A 21158-nucleotide genomic window follows, 5' to 3' on the forward strand; every position below is an offset into this window, starting at 1 on the left:
AGTTAATATGTAAGTGATGATTGAGCATTAATGATGAACACCTGCTGTTAACAAGCAGAACCACTGAAAAGAGGAACAAGAAACCCCCCCCCCCCCCAAAAAAAAAATCACACCCTGTATATATATATATATTACTCACTCTGATATTCTAGGACATTCTAAGATTCCAAGATTTTTGTCTTTCAGAATGTCTCAAGAATGATCAGCATGATTTCCGAGAAAATTAAACTTTTAAGGCTCTGTTTAAGCAGGTTGAATCTCATTCCTGTGAAGGTGTTGGCCATATACAACTGTACGTATTGTACAACTTAATTGTTTCCTGGTTTCTCATAACTTCTCTTATTGCAATTCCTTATTAAAGGCCCACTGAAGAGTTTTGGAATGTGGAGCATTCAGTGTGTTGACGTAATTTCAACTGAAACAGGAAGACAGGGCAATATATCAAACAACTGAAGTGGGATGTGATGTCATGAAAATCCATGATCCATTTTAGCGGAAGTGAGAGACTGAACTTTCACTTTCTCATGAAGATCCTCCCCTTTTGATAAGATATAAAATGTCCTTTAGTAATAAAACAGAGACAGCAAGAGAGAGAGAACATCTAATGATCTGTATTTGTACTCAAACACTATTTATGTTTGTACCTGCAGTGAAAAGAACAAAGAGATAATAAGTTCATAAATAACGTATTTATTAACTTAAGGGAACAAACACATGGAAGCAAAAAGGCAACTATATAATCCTGACAGGCACGAAATAAATAGTTTTGAAACCAAAATGTGTCATTTATATTACACATTTAACAATAATCCACTGGAGGAGATTTGAGTTCATTTGTTTCTTCTCCCCTCACTTTCTTCCCTTTACCCATTCTTCCCTTCACTCAATTCATTCAGAATAATTATATTAAAAAAATTATGTTCTGTATCAATGCAAGTGAATTAACAGTCATGTTTGGTATCATTTGAAATGTCTCAGTGTGACTGGTACAATGATCTAATTCTCAGAGAAATAAATTTATATAATAGAGTTTAAAGCTGCAGTCCGCGATTTTTCCTCTTTGTCGCCATCTCTGTCTGAAACCTGCATTTGCAGTCATATGGCGGAACAGTTATCTATACGTGCGTTGTGCCTCAGCACAGCTTATGCTCCGATGCTTCATGGAGCAGTGTTTTGAAATCGGCCATCACTAAATAAGTAGTTATTTGGGGTTTTTTTGGCGCTCCAAAAATATTCTCGTCGCTTTATAATATTAATATTGAACCACTGTACTCACATGAATCGTTTTAAATATGTTTTTAGTACCTTTATGAATCTTGAGAGAGGAAGTTTCATTGCTCCCTATGGAGGCCTCACGAAGCCATCGGATTTCAACTAAAATAAAAATTTTAATTTTTGTTCCAAAGATGAACAAAGGTGTGGAACGGCATGAGGGTGAGTAATAAATGACAGAATTTTCATTTTTGGGTGAACTAACCCTTTAAGAATCAAACCTTACCATGTATGGCAATTCACAAAATATAATAACAAATAAGAAATGTATGTGCATAAATGTGTGTGTGTTATCAACTTCTGGTTATGTGTGAGAGTGTCAGTGTGTCCAAGGACTACTACTTCTTATTTTGAAGCCCAAGAAATAAGAAATTATTTAACAACAACTGTTTTCAACATTGATAATAATCAGAAATGTTTTTTGAGCATTAAATGATCATATCAGAATGATTTCTGAAGGATCATGTGACAATGAAGACTGGAGTAATAATGCTGAAAATTCAGCTTTGATCACAGGAATAAATTACTTTGTAAAATATATTCACATAGAAAACAATTATTTTAAATATTAATAATATTTCACAATATTACTGTTTTTACTGTATTTTTAATTAAATAAATGCAGCCTTGGTGAGCAGAAGAGACTTTCAAAAATATTAAAAATCTTACCGATCCCAAACTTTTGAACGGTAGGGTATACAATATATATATATATATATATATATATATATATATATATATATATATATATATATACATATATATATATATATATATATATATATATATATATATATATATATATATATATATATATATATATATATATATATATATATATATATATATAACAATACAATAGCATGTTATTATTTAGATAGATATTTAAATTATTATTTTTTTCATTAGTAGATATCTTTGCAACAAACACAGAAAGACCCAGCATTATTTCTGGTATCTGGGTTACGTTATTTGAGGCCTTCAGGGAACATTCAGGACATTCTGGGAATGTTTAGGGGACTATTCTATTACTATAGGACATTCTGTTAACTTCCCAAATGTCCTCTTTGTAATGTTCTTGCGCGACCATAAATAATCAAAATAGAACGTCCCCCTTAAACTAATATTGGGAACGTTATTAAATGACCAACAGAGGACCGTGTGGGAACGCTCAGTTAATGTCCCAAATGTCCTCTTTGTAACGTTCTTTTTTGACCATAAAATAACCAAAATGGAACGTCCCCCTAAAGTCATATAAGGAACCTTGAACTGCAGCACTTTCATTACCAAAAGAGGATGTTTTAGGAACATACCGAATGTTCTGTAAAGGTTCGGAATTTTCGACACATTTAGAAAACTTTTAGGGAACGTTGCGCAAGGTCACGAGAACGTCACCTTCTACATGGGTAGGCTATATCATGTAAGAATGCCGCAGGTGGTGGATCATTTATAGCGTTTTCTCACAGCAGCTGAAATAAATAAACTTGTCATTTTGATGGCAGATTGTAATCCAGAAAGGTCCAAATGACAACTGGAGATTCACTCGTAGTCAAAAGCACTTTGGACTGCAGAGTGGCTACAGAAATTGAAATCTACAGGTAACGCTTATACATACACATAGTAACGCAATGTTGATGTTGTTAACATTAACAATTTGAGAACAAAGTATAACAATAATAATAATTTGCATGCTTTGATGTGATCCGAGCTATGCGATCATTAGATTTAATCACCATTGGTAGCGCGATTGTATTGTTTTTTTTCTCAGTTTGTCAGAACAAAAGTGACAGACATGTTATTTACTTGTTCAGATTATATTTTCCGGTGAAATTTCTTATTTTGGTCATACTTCAAGACTACAATCTGTGATTCCAAAGTACAGTATCTACACCGATGTGTTGACTGACAGCAAACATTAGATTAATCCGTGATGCACAACCCACGCAAAGGTGATATTTCTGCAAATAATTGCAAGTGCAGATTTCAAACAGAGATGACGACAACGAGGCAAAACTCACGTACTGCAGCTTTAAGACTTCTCTCATGAGGTTACTCGATAAAACTGCCATTTTGACATACATTTGTGGTCATGAAGTCATTTGAGAGACTGGTGCTGGCCTACTTGAAGGACATTACTGGACCCTTGTTGGACCCCCTGCAGTTTGCTTATTGAGCAAATAGGTCTGTGGATGATGCAATAAACATATGACTGCACTACATCCTACAACATCTGGACAAACCAGGGACTTATGTGAGGATCCCATTAACTAAATTAACCCAGCTCTCTGTTCCCACCTCCATCTGTCAGTGGATCTCATCCAGCACCCACACCCAAGGGTGCGTTCTCTCACCACTGCTCTTCTTCCTGTGCACCAGGGGTAGGCAAGTTCGTTCCTAGAGAGCTGCTGTCCTGCAGAGTTTAGCTCCAACCCTGAAAAAAACCTTCAGCTGCCTATAGCCTTAGGCTGCGTTTCCATTCTATATGTATATATGTGTGTTTTAAATGTTTAAAAAATAATTAATATATCATAGAATTGTTTGTGGTGGGGTAAATTAAACGCGATATGCGGCGACGTCACAATCGTGTTGCATTGTGGGTTATGGAGCTGCCTGAAGTGTACATATGAAGTAGACGGTCAAAATCGAGGGAGAGAGGGTCTGTCCATATAAACTTCCCTCGTCCATTACACGAAGTGGAACGCACTTCAAAATGGCGGCAGGGATTCCCCCGAGGGGAAGTGTTTAGGGAAGTTTGCGAGTGCGTGTCTAAAACCGAACTGGAACGCAGCCATAGTAATCCTGAAGAGCTTGATTAGCTTGTCCAGGTGTGTTTGATTAAGGTTGGAGCTAAACTCAGCAGGACAGCGGCTCTCTAGGACCGAACTTGCCTACCCCTGCTGTACACCGATGACTGCACCGCAAAAGACCCCTCTGTCAAACCTCAGAAGGCCTCGTCAGCTCATCGGCCTCATCCAGGACTTTGATGAGTCTGCTTACAAACAGGAGGTTAAAGACAGTAAAGTCATTCAGCACACTCCCTCTTTGAACTGTTGCCATTTGGTCGACGCTACAGAGCTCTGAGCACCAGAACGACCAGATACAGGAACAGTTTCTTCCCTCAAGCAATCCATCTCATGAACACTTGCCAAACGCGGAACACACAACACTATTATACATTATTTACTTAAAACCAGAGGTGGAAAGTCCAGGGGTCAGAAAGTAAAAGTCCTGCCATATTTTTATTCCACCCACTGAAGCACAGTTAAAGTTAATGAGATAAATAAGTGATTAATTGAGTGATGATTGATCATTATTGAAGTCACCTGATGATAACAAGCAGAATCACCAAAGGAGAAAATCACAATTTTTAAGACACCATCACAGAGATCAGGGTTTGCTTTACTTGAGCTCTTGACCCTTGACTTTTTGATGTTAGAGTTTGTTTGGGCTGCTGTAACTGAGTTATAACAGCCAGACAAGCAAAGAGAAAAGATGATTAGGTGGTGTTGGTTATATTTTCACATAATCATTACTTGATCTGAATCACTGAACTCATTTAGAGCCCAATCTCTAGTGATGACCGTCTGACACCGATGCTCCGACACAAGCTTCGAACTCAGAGCAGCATTTTTCTTGAACTACTGCTTCGGAGCTTGCTTTGGTGCGGAAAAACACACGTGACCGATGACGTCCGAAGCAGTAACTGCTTCAATTCTCTAAGTGAATTACGTGAGTGGTTCAGACCAGTCGATACGGCTTCGCATCGCGAGAGGCTTCATGACGCGAGACTTTTTAGGTGCGTAATAGGACTATATAGACACCCAAAATGATGCACAAGATGTGGATTTGTTGTATTAGGAGTTTGCATAGTTGTTATTTTCACTGCATTGTTTCATCATCTTCATGGAGCCAGCTAGGAAGAGAACCTGTTCTCCAATGTGGGAACATTTTTATTTTTATAAGTTAAATTGCTTTATTATACCTTGGTTATCCTACTGCACCTGGCTTATTTATTTCGTGGCTGGTTTATTTACATCATTCACACAAACCCTAGTTATATTTATACAGACATTATATTGCTATCTACAATTTCGCCACTATGTCACTGAAACGAAGCTTTGAATGAATGAACCCATTTTCAAAACAATTGATGAAGTGGTTCAATACTGATTCGTTGCTTCATTTGGACATCACTACCAATCTCTGAGTTAGATTTACATTATTGATTACAGCAGCACTGTGATTCTACAACACAAGATCCTTTTTTTTTTTTTTCAAAATAATCCAAAGGTTTCATCAAAAGTTGTTCTAAATAAAAAGATTTCTCTCATTTAGACACACAGAGATCAAGAATCAGCTTATGAATCTCAACAGTGACTCTCAAAAAGAATGATGCAACGCATTCTGGGAGCCACCAATCAAAATTCATCCACGCCTCCCATCATGCATTGCTGCATGAATAAATTATAAGCTTAATTGTTTTAGTAATTTTCTTTATTCTCACTATTTTGTTTTTTGCTGTTTTTATGGGACTTTTTAGTAGCTTCTTTTCTAATGTTCAGAGTTGATCTGTTGATCAGAATATGTTGCTTGTCACCGTCGTTGAGATTCACAGGCTGATTCTTGATGTCTGTGTGTGCCTAAAAGAAATGTATTTATCTTTTTGATCAGAACAACTTTTAAGAAAACTTTTGGATTATATATAAAAAAAAAAAAAAGCTGATCTTCTGAATCACAGTGCTGCTGTAATCAATAATGTAAATCTAACTCAGAGATTGGGCTCTAAATGAGTTCAGTGATTCAGATCAAATAATGATTATGTGAAAACATAACCAACACCACCTGATCATCTTTTCTCTTTGCTTGTCTGGCTGTTATAACTCAGTTACAGCAGCCCAAGCAAAATCTAATATTAAAAAGTCAAGGGTCAAGAGCTCAACTAAAGCAAACCCTGATCTCTGTGATGGTGTCTTAAAAATTGTGATTTTTCTCCTTTAGTGATTCTGCTTGTTATCATCAGGTGTCTTCAATAATGGTCAATCATCACTCAATTAATCACTTATTTATCTCTTTAACTTTAACTTAACAAAACAAAAATATGGCAGGACTTTTACTTTCTGACCCCTGGACTTTCCACCTCTGCTTAAAACACATACTTATTCATATTTCAAATTTGCACATGTCATAACTGTACATACAAATTGTCTATATTATACATTGCTTTTTTTGCACTTTGTCTATCTTGTATACTTGTATATTATTCATTTTATTATCTGTGTCTTGTTGCAGTGTTAAGCTTCTGTCACTAAAACAAATTCCTAGTATGTGTAAACATACCTGGCAATAAAGCTCTTTCTGATTCTGATTCTGGTCTTAAAAGTTTTGCAGCCTATCCTCAACCTAACCACAGGCTCTACTCTTCACCACAATGATAACCCTACAAAACTAACATAACAGAACCCCCTGTAAATCCCAACATAATAACATTAAATACTATATTAATCTGGTGCAAAAAAAACAAAACACTTAATAATACTTAATTTCAATATTTATTTATAGCCTACAGTCTGATGCAAAGCATGCTGGGAATCAGAAATCTGCTGCAACTCAACACAGTCATATCAAGTTCATCTTGCTACAATTAAATTTTGAGTTCACGCAACTTTTTTATAATATTTACAGTATTTTATTTATGTAATTTCTGGATTGTAAATGACTGTTGTTGTTAGCTGCTAAATGCTGATGAGATGTGTTATCTTACCTGTGAATCATTCATCCTTATTTTTGTAATTTTTTTTTTTTTTAAGTTTATTTTTATTAATTATGTTACGATTAGTTATGTTATTATGGTCATTGTTTGTGTTTTTTACTTGATTTTGATTGGTTTTCCTTTCTGTCATTCAAAAGGGGTTTCCGTTTTCCAGAGGGCTCGGCTGGGCTGTGTTTACGTGCCTCTTTGAAATGTTTGTGTTGCCCAATGTATGCTTGCTTTGTCAAGTCAAGTCAAGTCACCTTTATTTATATAGCGCTTTTTACAATGCAGATTGTGTCAAAGCAGCTTTACATTGATAACTGGTACATAGTTTTTGCTGCACAGCAGCTCTTAAAGAATAGTGTCAATGCAGGCAGACCAAAGAACTGTTGAACAAATGTCAAGAATACTGTTGAATATCAAATGTCAAGTCAAATGTCAAGTGTCCCCAACTAAGCAAGCCAAAGGCGACAGCGGCGAGGAACCCAAACTCCATCAGGTGACATCAGGCAAACAATTGGCAAATAGGTGCTAAAATGGAGAAAAAAAAACCTTGGGAGAAACCAGGTTTATTCAGGGGGCCAGTTCTCCTCTGGCGAACAGTGCTTTGTTACAATCAGGTTGCTATCATAAATCTGATAGGATCGCAACAATCAAAGTATTTATTTCAGTTCCATCCAGTTGAGGATTGTATTCATCACGCCGGTATGGACGGTCTGTTGAGGAACTGTGGCACTGGCTGTCGTGTTGATGATGTCTTCACAATGGATGATCTAGTTGACTCGATCTCTGCTGATACTTCAGGGCTGCGTTGTGGTCGGGTCATGGCACCGGTCCTTGGTCTCAGCTGGATACGGCCCGGATCCGGTTGACTACGGTAAACCTCGGGATAAACAGAAAGACTAATATTAGCGTAGATGCCATTCTTTTTCTGATGTAACGAGTACATCTGGTGTTATAGGAAGTGTTCCCGGTTCCGGCTGACCTAATTTATGCAGCCAAATAATCCTTTAACGGATTTGTAAATATAAATTGATAATGTGTTATGTGTATGCCATGTGTTTGTTACCCTCCATGCTGTACATTTGCTTTACTTTTGGTTATATCCTTTTGTATTTCGTTTTGTTATCCGATTTAAGTGTAACCGTGCCCTTTGCTCACAAGTCTGGTAAGACGGAGAGCAGTATACCATGTCAAGTGACTTACATCGCGCTTCACGTAGTTTGTTTATGTATTAGTTCATTAGTTTAGGAGTGTTCAGGCATTAGAATGAACACAGTTACTTACATGTTGCATTACTGTGGAGTCCAGGCACTGCATAATATTTTGTCATCCTCAACGGCATGTTTATTGCTGGGTAGATCTAGTTTAGCACCATGCAGGCTTATGTTACTTAGGCTACCTATTCTATTGCATGTCATGCGCAAATTGGTGGGCGGGGCTAATGATCTTCTTCTGCAGAGGCGGTGCTTGCTGCCCTTTGACGTCATAGATCCCCACTTTGAAAATCCTGTCGTTTGCTGGGTCTGGTGTCATTTAAAGCTTTTATTGGACTAATAAGGAAGTTTTCAGCTCTGAAACTTACAGGATATTCTTATAGTATGATGACCTCTTATATGTCAAAAGCTCAAGGAAAATTTGATTTCTCAGTTCATCACCCCTTTAATTCTCAATAAGATCTTCTTTAAAAATAAAGTTAAACTGGTCAGTAATGAGTGTGGTAATGTAAAAGACAGTTGTAATTCTTGTGTTTATGTTCATTTTTACCATTCTTGTTCCTCTTTTTAATGATTCTGTTTGTTAACAACAGGTGTTCATCATAAATGCTCAATCATCACTTACATATTAGCTTAATTATCTCACTGCAAAACAGCGTCAATGTTACTTTTAAGGCAGGAACACACCAAGCCGACGGTCGACCATCGGGCAGTTTTTGTTCGTAGGCCGACTAAGTTTTCTCAGTGTGTTCCGCACCATCGGCTGAAGTTAGTCCTTGTTGGCGTTTTTTTTTGGTCAATTCAACATGTTGAATCGGCGTCGGAGCTCGTCGGTCAGATCATTCAGATCAGTCTGATCATTCTGATTGGCTGTTCAGCTACTGCCACCTGCTGGTACGGGAAGGCATTTCATCTTGCGCAAGCACAGAACCGTCGGCTTTCGGTTTGGTGCGTCAGGCCAACTTTGGACCCAGACGCTGCCGACTTGAGCCAACCCCGTAGTCTGCTTCATCGCCACTAGTTCGTCTGCGTCGGCTTGGTGTGTTCCTGCCTTTACTCTGTAGTGTAGGAACTAGAGGATGTTCCTGTGGGGTTGAAAGGGTTGAAGGTGTAAAATAAAAAGACTCACCCACAAAATGTATTTTAACAGTAACAAACTGTAAGTAAAAAAAAAAAACAGTTATATACTGGCAATACTGTTGCCAGTAGTTTACTGTAAAATTGAGTTTTGCAGGTAACCATTGGGCTGAAGAGTAGAGCCTGTGCTTAGGTTCAGGAGAAGATCCAGAGATGATGATATGCTGCATGCTGTTTTATTTACCAGATGGTGATTGTGTAGCTGCTGATGCAGTGAAAGTCTCTTTATTTGTAATGTTTTTATTTAAAAAAAAAAGTTCATAGTAATAATATGCTCACATCATCAGCATGTAATAAATATTAATTTGTAAATTTAAATGGCAGTAAGGACAATTTGTGGCACTCGGTTTCTACAAATGAATAACTGAAAGAACAAGAATGAAAAAAAAACAACAAAAAAAAAAAACATAAACATAAACACAAGAACTTCAACTGTCTTCCAGCCATGACACATTACTACACTTATTACACAAGATCTTATTGAGAATTAACAGAAGTTTATATTTTGATGTTTTATCAAAAATGTTTGGTTTGATGTCACCATTGAGGGGATCAGTGTTTGCTTTAGTTGAGCTCTTAGCCCATGACTTTTTATACATCAGTTTTTGTTTTTTCTTTGGCTGCTTAAACTATTTTTACAAACCGCAGTTGTTATGGTAGAAACAAATGTGGAGAAAAAAAACATTAAGTGCTCATAGGTATGTGTTGATGAAAATATAACCATCAGTGTCTATTGATTCATTGAACTCATGTGTTTAATCCCTTGTGTTACACAATTAACAGACGAAAATCTTACATTATCACCACAGTGAAATTACAGCAAAAGTTCCAACAACAATCAGTTAAAAAAATTTGCTTTAAAAAACACCATGCACTAAAAAAACAACAAATACAGCATTATTTAGACACACAGATAACAAAAACATCAATCTCAACAATGGTGGCAATAAAAAGGGAGCCATTGAGCTGCAAAATTTATTCAAGATGCAGTACATGCTGGGAGTTTTGTATTATGCTGGCACCCAGCATGCATTGCAACATTAAACTTTTGAATGTCACCATTGTCGAGATTCAACTATACGACTTCTATATACTTTCTAAGTAACTGATACATTGCTGTTCTTATGCTGTTGAATCAGAGACATAATATAATGAATAAACATAAAATACCCATTAAATCAAAGACTAAGCACAGAAAGAGATCAGTGAATTAGACAAGTCCAAGATGATTACAGCATCATCACAACAGCCAAAAAACCTGACCAACTTCACGTTAGTGATGGCTGATTTTGAAACACTGTTTCATGAAGCTCCAAAGCTTCATGAATCTTTTGTTTCGAATCAGTGATTCGGAGCGTGTATCAAACTGCCAAAGTCACATGATTTTAGTAAACGAGGCTTCATTACGTCATCACTGTTTCGAAACGTTTCAGTTCGAAATTTCAATGGTTCACCGGTAGAGGGCGATGACAAAGTGAACCCATGGATCATGTAGATTCACTGAGAACTATTGAACAAGTGTCTATGGGCTTTACCCTATGGTTTTACCTGATCTCTGATCAGTTTGTAGATGTTTTAATTAGACATTAGAATAATTAAAATGAATAATGGTAGTTAATAATCTCTTATTTTCCTGTTTAGCTTGAGCCATGGAACAGAGAAACAAGCCTTGAAAATTGATAAAAGAACACATATTATACAGACACTCTATATTTAATCTTACAAGATGATTAGTTAATTGCAAATTTTGTCAAATTGTTAATTTTTATAGATTTTACTTTCAATAAAACTTTTGCAATATGCTTGTAAAAGGGTATTTTTAATGCATATTTGGTTAGTTTTGTTGCACTTATACAGTTCTGACCACTAGGGGTCACCATGGAGACGGGTGTCAGATTGTTTCAAAGCCTCGACACATCACAGCACATTTGCTTCAACTGCTTCAGCATTTCACGAAGCCTCAATCTGCCCATCACTACTTCACGTTAGCTTTTTTTCCCCCATAACAAATGTGTTTTTAAACACTCAGTTACAGCAGCCAGAGAAAACTAATATTAAAGAGTCAAGAGCCCAACTAAAGCAGACACCACGATGGTGACTGCAAACTTTATTTTCAATAAAACATCAACAAGAACGTCTCGGTTACAAAGGTAACCCTCGTTCCCTGAAGGAGGGAACGGAGACGTACGTCGGACAGACCGACGAATAGGAATCTCGCTAGAGAGGCCAATCTACTTCGAGTGTAACTAAACGAGCCAATGCACATTGGCATGCAATCATATGCATCAGCTGCTCGCCTCGCAGCGCGGGTATATAATGAGCAGCAGGTGCGTTGCATCTTCAGGTTTTCGCTTCGGAGCCGAACCGGATAGGCGGCAGCATCAGCGGGGTACAGCGACTGTGGCGACGGGACGTACGTCTCCGTTCCCTCCTTCAGGGAACGAGGGTTACCTTTGTAACCGAGACGTTCCCATTCAGTCGGTCACGTTCGACGTACGTCGGACAGACCGACGAATAGGAATCCCTACCAAAGCGCCACAGGAGCTGCCCCCTTCCAGCGCTCTGTTGTAAGCCACCTGAACCCCCTTGCCTGAGGATGGTGGGACAGGGCTAACACAGAGAGAGTCGATCACTGCTGTTCCCCAAAACCCATTCAGTGAGACTATTGGATAACGCTGGGAAAGCGTACCCTTCGCTGGGAAAGGAACGCTGCGGAAGCCACATCCTTCCCCGAAGGAGTTATGTGGAGAAGTACATATGGACTAACCCTATAGGGCTGTGCTACATATGGAAGAGCTGGGGTGACTCCAACCCGATGAAGGGTAGGTTCTCCCAGAGGGAAAGACACGGGCTTCGTTTAGGAGCAACCGTGGAACCAACCATATGGGATCCCCGTAGGGTCACACATATGGAACCCAGCCTAAACCCGGTTCTCAAGGATACAACGGAGTATAGGCCTGGCGCCAGACGCTCCGCCACGTCGGCTGCCGAAGGGATATCGGAGGACTCGACAGGGTCTGCCTTGTAGGGACTCTCTGGAGAAAAGAAGCGCATGTAGCGCAGCAAGCCGACACTAAGCCGGGGCCTCTCCTTGCCTCTGACCTGTGGCGAGAACATGGGAGGAGACCGGCTCGACACGAAGGCTATAGTATCTAGCGAACGTGTTAGGTGTCGCCCAGCCCGCAGCTCTACAAATGTCTGTCAGCGAGGCGCCACGAGCCAGCGCCCAGGAGGATGCGACACCTCTCGTGGAGTGAGCATGCAACCTGAGCGGGCAGGGCACACCCTGAGCTTGGTAAGCCAGGGCGATGGCATCCACTATCCAGTGGGCCATCCTCTGCTTGGAGACAGCCTTTCCCTTCTGCTGGCCTCCAAAACAGACAAGAGCTGGCCTGAGGTCCTGAGGCTTTAGGTTCTGTCTATGTACAGTCGCAAAGCGCGGACTGGACAGAGTAAAGCCAGGGCTGGGTCTGCCTCCTCCGAGGGCAGCGCTTGCAGGCTCACCACCTGGTCCCTGAAGGGAGTGGTAGGAACCTTGGGCACATAGCCAGGCCGGGGTCTTAGTACCACGTGGCTATCACCCGGCCCGAACTCCAGGCACGATTCATCGACCGAAAATGACTGCAGGTCCCCTACCCTCTTGATGGAGGCCAATGCCACCAGCAGCAAAGTCTTCATAGACAGAATCTTTAAGTCTGCTGACAGCAAAGGCTCAAAGGGAGCAATCTGAAGTGCTCTCAGCACCAGAGTGAGGTCCCAAGAGGGTATGGAGAGGGGACGAGAAGGATTTAACTGTCTCGCCCCCCTAAGGAACCTGATGACCAGGTTGTGCTGACCAACAGATTTGCCATCTAAGTGGTCGTGGTAAGCGGATATAGCAGCAGTATGGACTTTGAGGGTGGAGGGGGGACAGCCTACGCTCCAACCCTACTGCAAGAAGGAAAGCACGACTTTGATCGAGCATCTTCGGGGGTCTTCCCGGCGAGAAGAGCACCACTCGACGAACAGGTTCCACTTTGGAGGCGTAAGCACGTCTCGTAGACAGTGCACGTGCCTAAGTGATGGTGTTAAGTACCTCAGGGGGTAAGTCACCTAGAACCTCCGCATCCCGTCCAAGGGACCAGACATGGAGTTTCCAGAGGTCTGGACGCGGGTGCCAAAGAGTGCCCTGTCTCTGAGAAAGAAGGTCTTTCCTCAGAGGGATGGGCCAGGGAGGGGCTGTCGCGAGGAGTGAGAGTTCTGGGAACCAGGTCCGGTTGGGCCAGTAAGGCGCAACTAACAAGACCTGCTCCTCGTCCTCCCTGACTTTGCACAGGGTCTGTGCAAGTAGGCTCACTGGGGGAAACGCATATTTGCGCAGGCCCCGGGGCCAGCTGTGAGCCAGTGCATCTGTCCCGAGTGTCCCCTCGGTCAGAGAGTAAAACAACTGGCAGTGGGAGGTTTCTGGTGAGGCAAACAGGTCTACCTGAGCCTCTCCGAATTCTCTCCAGATCAGCTGAACCCCCTGGGGGTGGAGTCGCCACTCTCCTGGCAGCGCAGCTCGTGATAGCTCGTCGGCCACACGGTTGAGCACACCGGAGACATGAATGGCGCGAAGCGACCTCAGATGCTTCCGACTCCACAGGAGGAGATGGTGGGCGAGTTGTGACATGCGACGGGAGCGTAGACCACCTTGACGGTTGATGTACGCAACGGTCGCAGTGTTGTCCATACGGACCAGTACATGCTTGCCCTGAAGCAGGCCTTTGAGGCGGCTCAGAGCAAGGCGTACTGCCAGCAACTCGAGGCAATTGATGTGCCAATGCAGATGGGGTCCCGTCCAAACCCCTGAGACTGCATGCCCGTATTACGTGGCACCCCAGCCGGTGGCAGAAGCATCTGTGAACATCACAGCATGCCAGGACACCTGTTCTAGGGGCACTCCTGCCCGAAGAAACAAGGGTTCCGACCACGGACTGAAGGTTCGGTGGCACTCCTGAGTGATTGGCACCCGGAATGTGCCGCGCTGCCACGCCCATCTCGGGACTCGGCCGTGAAGCCAGTGCTGAAGCGGTCTCATATGAAGCAGACCGAGCGGTGTTACAGCTGCCGCAGCCGCCATATGCCCCAGGAGCCTCTGAAAGAACTTCAGTGGGACCGCTGTCCTGCCATTGAATGTATTCAGGCAGTTCAACACTGACCGAGCACGTTCCTCTGTGAGGCGTGCTATCTGCTCGACCAAATCCAACTTCATACAGAGAAAAGAGATCCTCTGCACCGGGGCGAGTTTGCTCTTTTCCCAGTTGACCTGAAGCCCCAACTGGCTGAGGTGTCTGAGCACCAAATCCCTGTGTTTGCACAACTGATCCCGGGACTGTGCTAGAATGAGCCAGTCGTCGAGATAGTTGAGAATGCGAACACCCTGTTCTCTCATGGGAACAAGGGCTCCCTCCACGACTTTCGTGAAGACGCGGGGAGACAGGGCCAGCCCGAAGGGTAGGACTCTGTACTGATATGCTCGACCTTCGAACGCGAATCTCAGGAATGGCCTGTGTCGCGGAAGAATTGAAACATGGAAGTACGCGTCCTTCAGGTCAATCGCTGCAAACCAATCTCGGGGACGGATGCACTCGAAAATGCGTTTCTGCGTGAGCATTTTGAATGGTAGCTTGTGGAGGCTCCGATTCAAAACTCGCAGGTCCAAGATCGGTCGTAACCCGCCGCTTTTCTTGGGTACAATGAAGTAGGGGCTGTAGAACCCCGACCTCAAATCGGCTGGAGGGACCGGCTCTATCGCGTCCTTCGCCAGTAGGACTGTGATCTCCGCATGAGGACAGGGGCATCGGCATCTTTCACTATAGTGAAGAGGACGTCCCTGAACTTGGGGGGGGGAGCCGGGCAAACTGAATCGCAAAGCCGACCCTGATGGTCCGAAGGAGCCAGCGAGACGGACTAGGGAGCGCTAACCCGGCTCGTAGAGACCGTACAAGCAGGACCAAAGGGACCACCGGTGTACCCGCAGCAGGGCAGCGAGGTGGAACACAGGGACGCGGCTCGGGGGGCTCTCTTTGTGAGGCAGCCCAAAGCGGCGTCACAGTGTGCTAGGCAACACTTACCTGGCTCCACGGATGGACAGAGGGAGCAGTCGAGGCTTTGGCTGCCCGCTGCTCGCTGCTGTCCGCTGGCGACAGAAGAGGGGGATGAGAGTGGTGAGGTTTTTCTCCTCCCACTGCTCTCCAAACCCTCTTCAGACCTGGAAATGGAGGAACTGCTCTTTAAAATTTGGGTACCGCTGCCTCTTGGGTCAGTGTGCGGAACAGAAACAAACCCAATAAAGGATTTACCACCTGGCCCTCCTCCAGGGGTGGAAGAGCAGCCCCACCCATCTCTGGGTCGCCCGTCTCAGGGGTGATTCTCACCAACCAGTTAAACAGCTGCAGAGACGGGAGGCGTCATCTCCCCGCAATGGATACAGCAGAGCCTGCTGGGCCGGAGTTTCTTGCAGGGGACGACACCCTTGGCGACGAGCAGACTGAGGGGCGGCCCAAGAGGAACTCAATGGTTTGTCATGGGAAGCTCCCCTATCCGCTACTAACTGAGGAGAACCGCTGGGCTCAGTCCTCGACAGTGTCACCGAAAAGGCCACCTCGTAAGATGGGAGCATTGAGAAAGCATTTAGCTTGACAACCTCTTACACCTCACAAGGTAAGCCAGGGGGCACTTCTGGACCACGGAGGTGGACATCGTCTGGCTGAGGGCCTGCGCCGTGACTTTGATCACGGTTAGTCAACAAGCGCAGCTCAACCCCAGCACAGAACTACCCTCATGCAAAAAGAGTGCCTTGGCCTCACATGCAGGGTGGGTGTGGTCTGTGTACAGCCACCCCATCCAAGAGGGTAGTGAGAGAGGAAAAACTTATGCAGATTGGCACCTTTGGCATTCCATATTTATGGCACCAATATACCCCCATACTGCCAAGTTTTCCATGCACATCTGGAAGACCCAGGAAAGCATGGCTGTAAACTCTGAATCTGAGTCAGCATAAGCACACACCATTACAGTGGGCAGCGTCACCCTCATTTCCAGAGCATAACAGCACTCTCTCCGATGCTGCAATCGACGTCTGTCCCTCAGCTGGAGCTCTGAATGAAATGCTAGGTTCCCCTATGAAAAGGACCAGCAATCCAATCCAGAAACTGCACAGCTTGCAATGCGCTAGAGAGGGAGGGGCCCTAGGGGGTTGGTTCCCCGAAGGAACCCCTCAACCTCATGTCACCCAAGCCATATCAGCAAAGTAGACCTCTTCTGGTGCACCAGAGAGGGTGCTACAATGGAGATTACGCAAGGGAACCGCGCATCTAGAGCGCCGAGCGAGCGCTGGGTTGCCGTGACAACCCGCGCTGCAGCCCGGCAGCTCGACGGCACACGACACGCAGAGGAGCGAGAGGTTTGCTCTCGCTGATCTCCGCGGTCTCCCAGAGTGTCGGGCAGAGCCGCGGCTGTGCTTTTACACACAAGCGGCAGCTGGCCAACAACAGAGGGGACTCAAGCTTCCCGGAGAAAGAAGAGTCACGACCGGCGTGTCGACGTGATCATGTTCTCATATGAAAACATGAACACCCACGAACATCATTTCAGCACGCGCCCAGACATGCGAAACGGTGATCGTGGCCGTCAGTGAGGACAGGAACGATCGCATCCAGAAACACAAGTAGGATGTCGTCTTTAAAAAGACGCGAATCTACTTGTGTAAGCTCTTTCAGGGACTTTACTCTTTTAGAAGTGCTGAAGCACGCAGGGGAACGGCCACCGCAACACAGACAGGGATTGTGTGCAGCCTGTCATGTGCTTTCTCTCTCTTTGAAGGCGCTCACTCTTACCAGCCGTAAAAACGGCTTTTCAGCGCTCAAAAGCGCACCGTACCGGCCGTGAGAACAGCCTTCTGACGCTGTCAAACAGCTATTTGCTCAAAAACGGCAAACGAAACAGAAAAAGAGAGGACTTCGACCCCGCTGCTGTGCTGTTCGCCCGCACTCGGAAAAAAAGAGAAGTTCAACCAAAAAGCTTGACTCGTCTTCTAGCAGACACTCGCTTGCAGAGAACAGGAACAAACACCGTTCGGCTCCGAAGCGAAAAGCTGAAGATGCAACGCACCTGCTGCTCATTATATACCCGCGCTGCGAGGCGAGCAGCTGATGCATATGATTGCATGCCAATGTGCATTGGCTCGTTTAGTTACACTCGAAGTAGATTGGCCTCTCTAGCGAGATTCCTATTCGTCGGTCTGTCCGACGTACGTCGAACGTGACCGACTGAATGGGAACTTCTGTACATGTATGAAAGAAATAATGTCAAACTGGTTTGTGAACTGGTTTCACACTCAGTGTGGCTGAAATCAGTTGTAGTTCTTGTGTTTCTGCTCGTCTCTTTTTTCTGGTCTTGTTTCTCTGGCCTTCAGTGATTCTGCTTATCAGCTGTTCATCAGTGTCTGAATTCTCTGTCAAGTGGACTATATTAGTGAACTAATGTAGGGAATAGTGAATGAGGGTATAAGGTGTGATTTAGAACACAGCCTCTGAGTGTCGACTTTGAGCGTTGTTAACTCACAGTATATTCATGTAGGCTACTTTCTTGAAAATGCACTCTAAAAAATGCTGGGTTGTTTCAACCCAAGTTTTGGTCATAAATGGACAAACCCAACCATTGGGTTAAATTTTTAAATGCATTTTTTAACCCAACAGTTGGGTTTGTCCATATTTGACCCAAATTTGGGTTGAAACAACCCAGCATTTTTTAGAGTGTGACAAATATTACCCAGAATGCATTGCTTTCTACAGTATATTACTGTTTTAATGGAAAATGGTTTGTTACTGTCAGAATTTGGCAGGTTTTTTTACAGCAAGGTTTAACAGTGCAGTATTAATAAAAAAAATTTTTATAAAAGTAAAAAGACTAATAATACTGTAAAAAGGTGTTGCTCATTAATTACCTAGTTCTGCCATGAAACTCTATATGGCGCAGACTGATAGGTCTTTTACTCATTTGGTAGCGATCGCATTGTCATCTAAATAACGCAGCTGATCGGTTACTCTTGCATCAGCGGCCAATGAGCTGCGGCTCAAAATTCAAACAAATACCAGTAGTGTTGCTGTTAGCAGTCTGCAACATGCTTTCAGAAATCCTCCACCTTCCCCATCTCCGTGTAGATCTGCTGTGGGGGTTATTTCATGTATGTTATATGAGCTGCATGCTCACAGCAATGTCTGTAAATGTATTGTCAGTGAAACAGATCTCTTCTGCCAAGAACAAATACATTAACATTGCCTATCTCTATTACCATACCAATCTTTCCGAGAGTTGTCATCACAGAATGTTATAACTAATGTTAACTAACTGGATCTTACAGTATTTCACAATTGCTAAAACACATTTCTTGAAACCATCACTCATTTTCTCAAAACATTAAACACAAATCCAATCTTCAAACTAATTTCACAAAACCTCTGACTCTTCTGGCAAAATCAAACACTTGCCTCAAAACCATTTGATCTGTGCTCAAAATCAAACAATGCTTTCAAAACATAAACACAGCCAGTCAATATATAAACACTCATCAGCATTCATTAGACACTACATCAAAAAATTGAGAACACAGCGTCCAGAACATGAGGTTACAGAAAAAAAGTATATTGTAACACAGTAAACACATTTTGCCATTACATAAAATGTATAGAAATCACAAGTAACGTGAATTTATAGTATACTGCAAGTACAGTATTACAGTTTTTTCCAATTGCTAACACACAATTTTTCAAACTAGTCTGGTTTTATCAAAACACTTAACACAATTCACAAAACCACACACCCAAACTGCAAAATACCTCATATATCCTGCAAAATGAAGCACTGCAACCGAAACTACACAGAGCATTATCAAAATCAAACTTTTGCATGAAATGGCACACACTTCATTCATATTACCAGATTTTTGCCTAACCACCTACACACTGTTGGGCATAATGAAAAGCACCCCCATCTTTAGTATGCTTTGCCATAATACTAAAATATGTATCAGATTGTTCACATGCACAGAAATATTTGCAGATACACACACATGCTGTTGCAACATTTTTATTTTTTTTCCTTCACTACAGTAAACAAGTCAGTACAACATAAGCACAGCAGATATATTTACATGGGACTGAACAAAAATATTCTTACAAAAAAAGTAAACTGAAAAAGGAAATTTCTGAAAAAAAATATATTACAGTAAAAAACAAAAACAAAAAAAAGGCAAGAAAAATAATTAGGCAGCATCTTGCCGCACAGCCGGGTCTGGCCACAACGCCTCGTCAACATCACAGGCAATATCTTCCCTTGCCAGACATCGAGGGAAGAAGCGCCTTGAGTGCCTTATCCATCCCTGAATTGCACCCACATCAATCTCATCACATGCCTCTTCCATGGCCTGCACAAGAGGCATGCGCACAAAGGGCTGCCGGTCGTATACCTTCCACCGCCATGCCGAAAAGAATTCTTCTATGGGGTTCAGAAATGGTGAGTATGGTGGGAGGTATTGCACGAGAAATGTTGGGTGGTCAGCAAACCAGTTTTGGACTGGGGCTGCACGATGAAAGCTCACGTTGTCCCATACTACAACGTACCGGTTTCTTTGATGGTCTGCATCATTCATACGCTCTGGTGGTATGAGAATGTTGTGAAGTCTGTCCAGAAATGTGAGAATATGAGCTGTGTTGTATGGTCCAAGTTTGGCATGACGGTGGAGGACACCATGCATATTGGAGATGGCAGCGCACATTGTGATGTTCCCACCACGTTGGCCAGGAACATCTATAATGGCTCTGTGGCCAATGAGGTTTCTCCCTCTTCTTCTGGTCTTTGCTAGGTTGAACCCAGCCTCATCTATAAAGATGAACTCATGTGGGATTGCATGAGCATCCATTTCCAGTACTCCCTGAAAACAAAGAACAAAAATCACTCAATATGGTGTTATCCAGTACACTGGGAAACAATGTTGTGTGTAGTGTACTGCAGTCAATATAGTACTTACATCCACATATGCTCGTCTGAACTCTTTGTTTCTTTGAGAGTTTCTCTCAAACGGCACCTTATAAAGTTGTTTCATTCTGATTTGGTTTCGCTTGAGAATGCGAGCCAATGTGGACAGACTAACTCGTTGAATGTTGTTGAATAAGGTGTTGTCTTGGATGATGTGGCTTTGAATTTCTCGTAATCTGATTTCATTATTTTCCAAAACCAAGTTTACAATGGCAGCTTCCTGTACCCCGGTGAACATTTGGCCCCTTCCTCCACCATGGTGTCGTCTCTCAGTCCTTTAGAAAAAATAAAATAAAAATATATATAGGGCTTGGACAATGCAGCCTAAATATTTTCCCCCACAGTAGAGTACATTGTACAGGAAACTTGTACAGTTCATGAATGGCTGATGTCATACACTAAGTAAACAGGTGTCACCCAACTGATACACTATGACATGGGGTATACTACATGTGTACTACATGAAATTTTGGTTACATACCTGTTCTCCAGTCTAAAGGTCCGGATGACAGAGGCGACAGTAAAACGGCCCAAGTTTGGCTGCACTCTCTGTCCAGCCTCACGCATTGTCAACCCATGGTTGATGACATGATCTACTAAGGTTGCTCTGATTTCATTTGAAAGTGTTTGTCTTCTTTGGCCATGAACTCCTCTACCTGCTCTACCCCTACCTCTCACTCTTCCTCCCCCTCTTATTCTCAACCTCCCTCTTCCTCTTCCTC

At 42.8% G+C, this 21158-nt stretch overlaps 1 protein-coding gene across 1 annotated transcript in view; it reads right to left on the bottom strand.

Annotated features, from left to right (window-relative positions):
* Window positions 1-21158, bottom strand: part of LOC137012691 (fulditoxin-like) — a 129364-nt gene that overhangs the window by 88659 nt on the left and 19547 nt on the right. The window lies entirely within an intron of this gene.

This window comes from Chanodichthys erythropterus, chromosome 22, assembly GCF_024489055.1.
Source record: "Chanodichthys erythropterus isolate Z2021 chromosome 22, ASM2448905v1, whole genome shotgun sequence".
NCBI lineage: Eukaryota > Metazoa > Chordata > Actinopteri > Cypriniformes > Xenocyprididae > Chanodichthys > Chanodichthys erythropterus.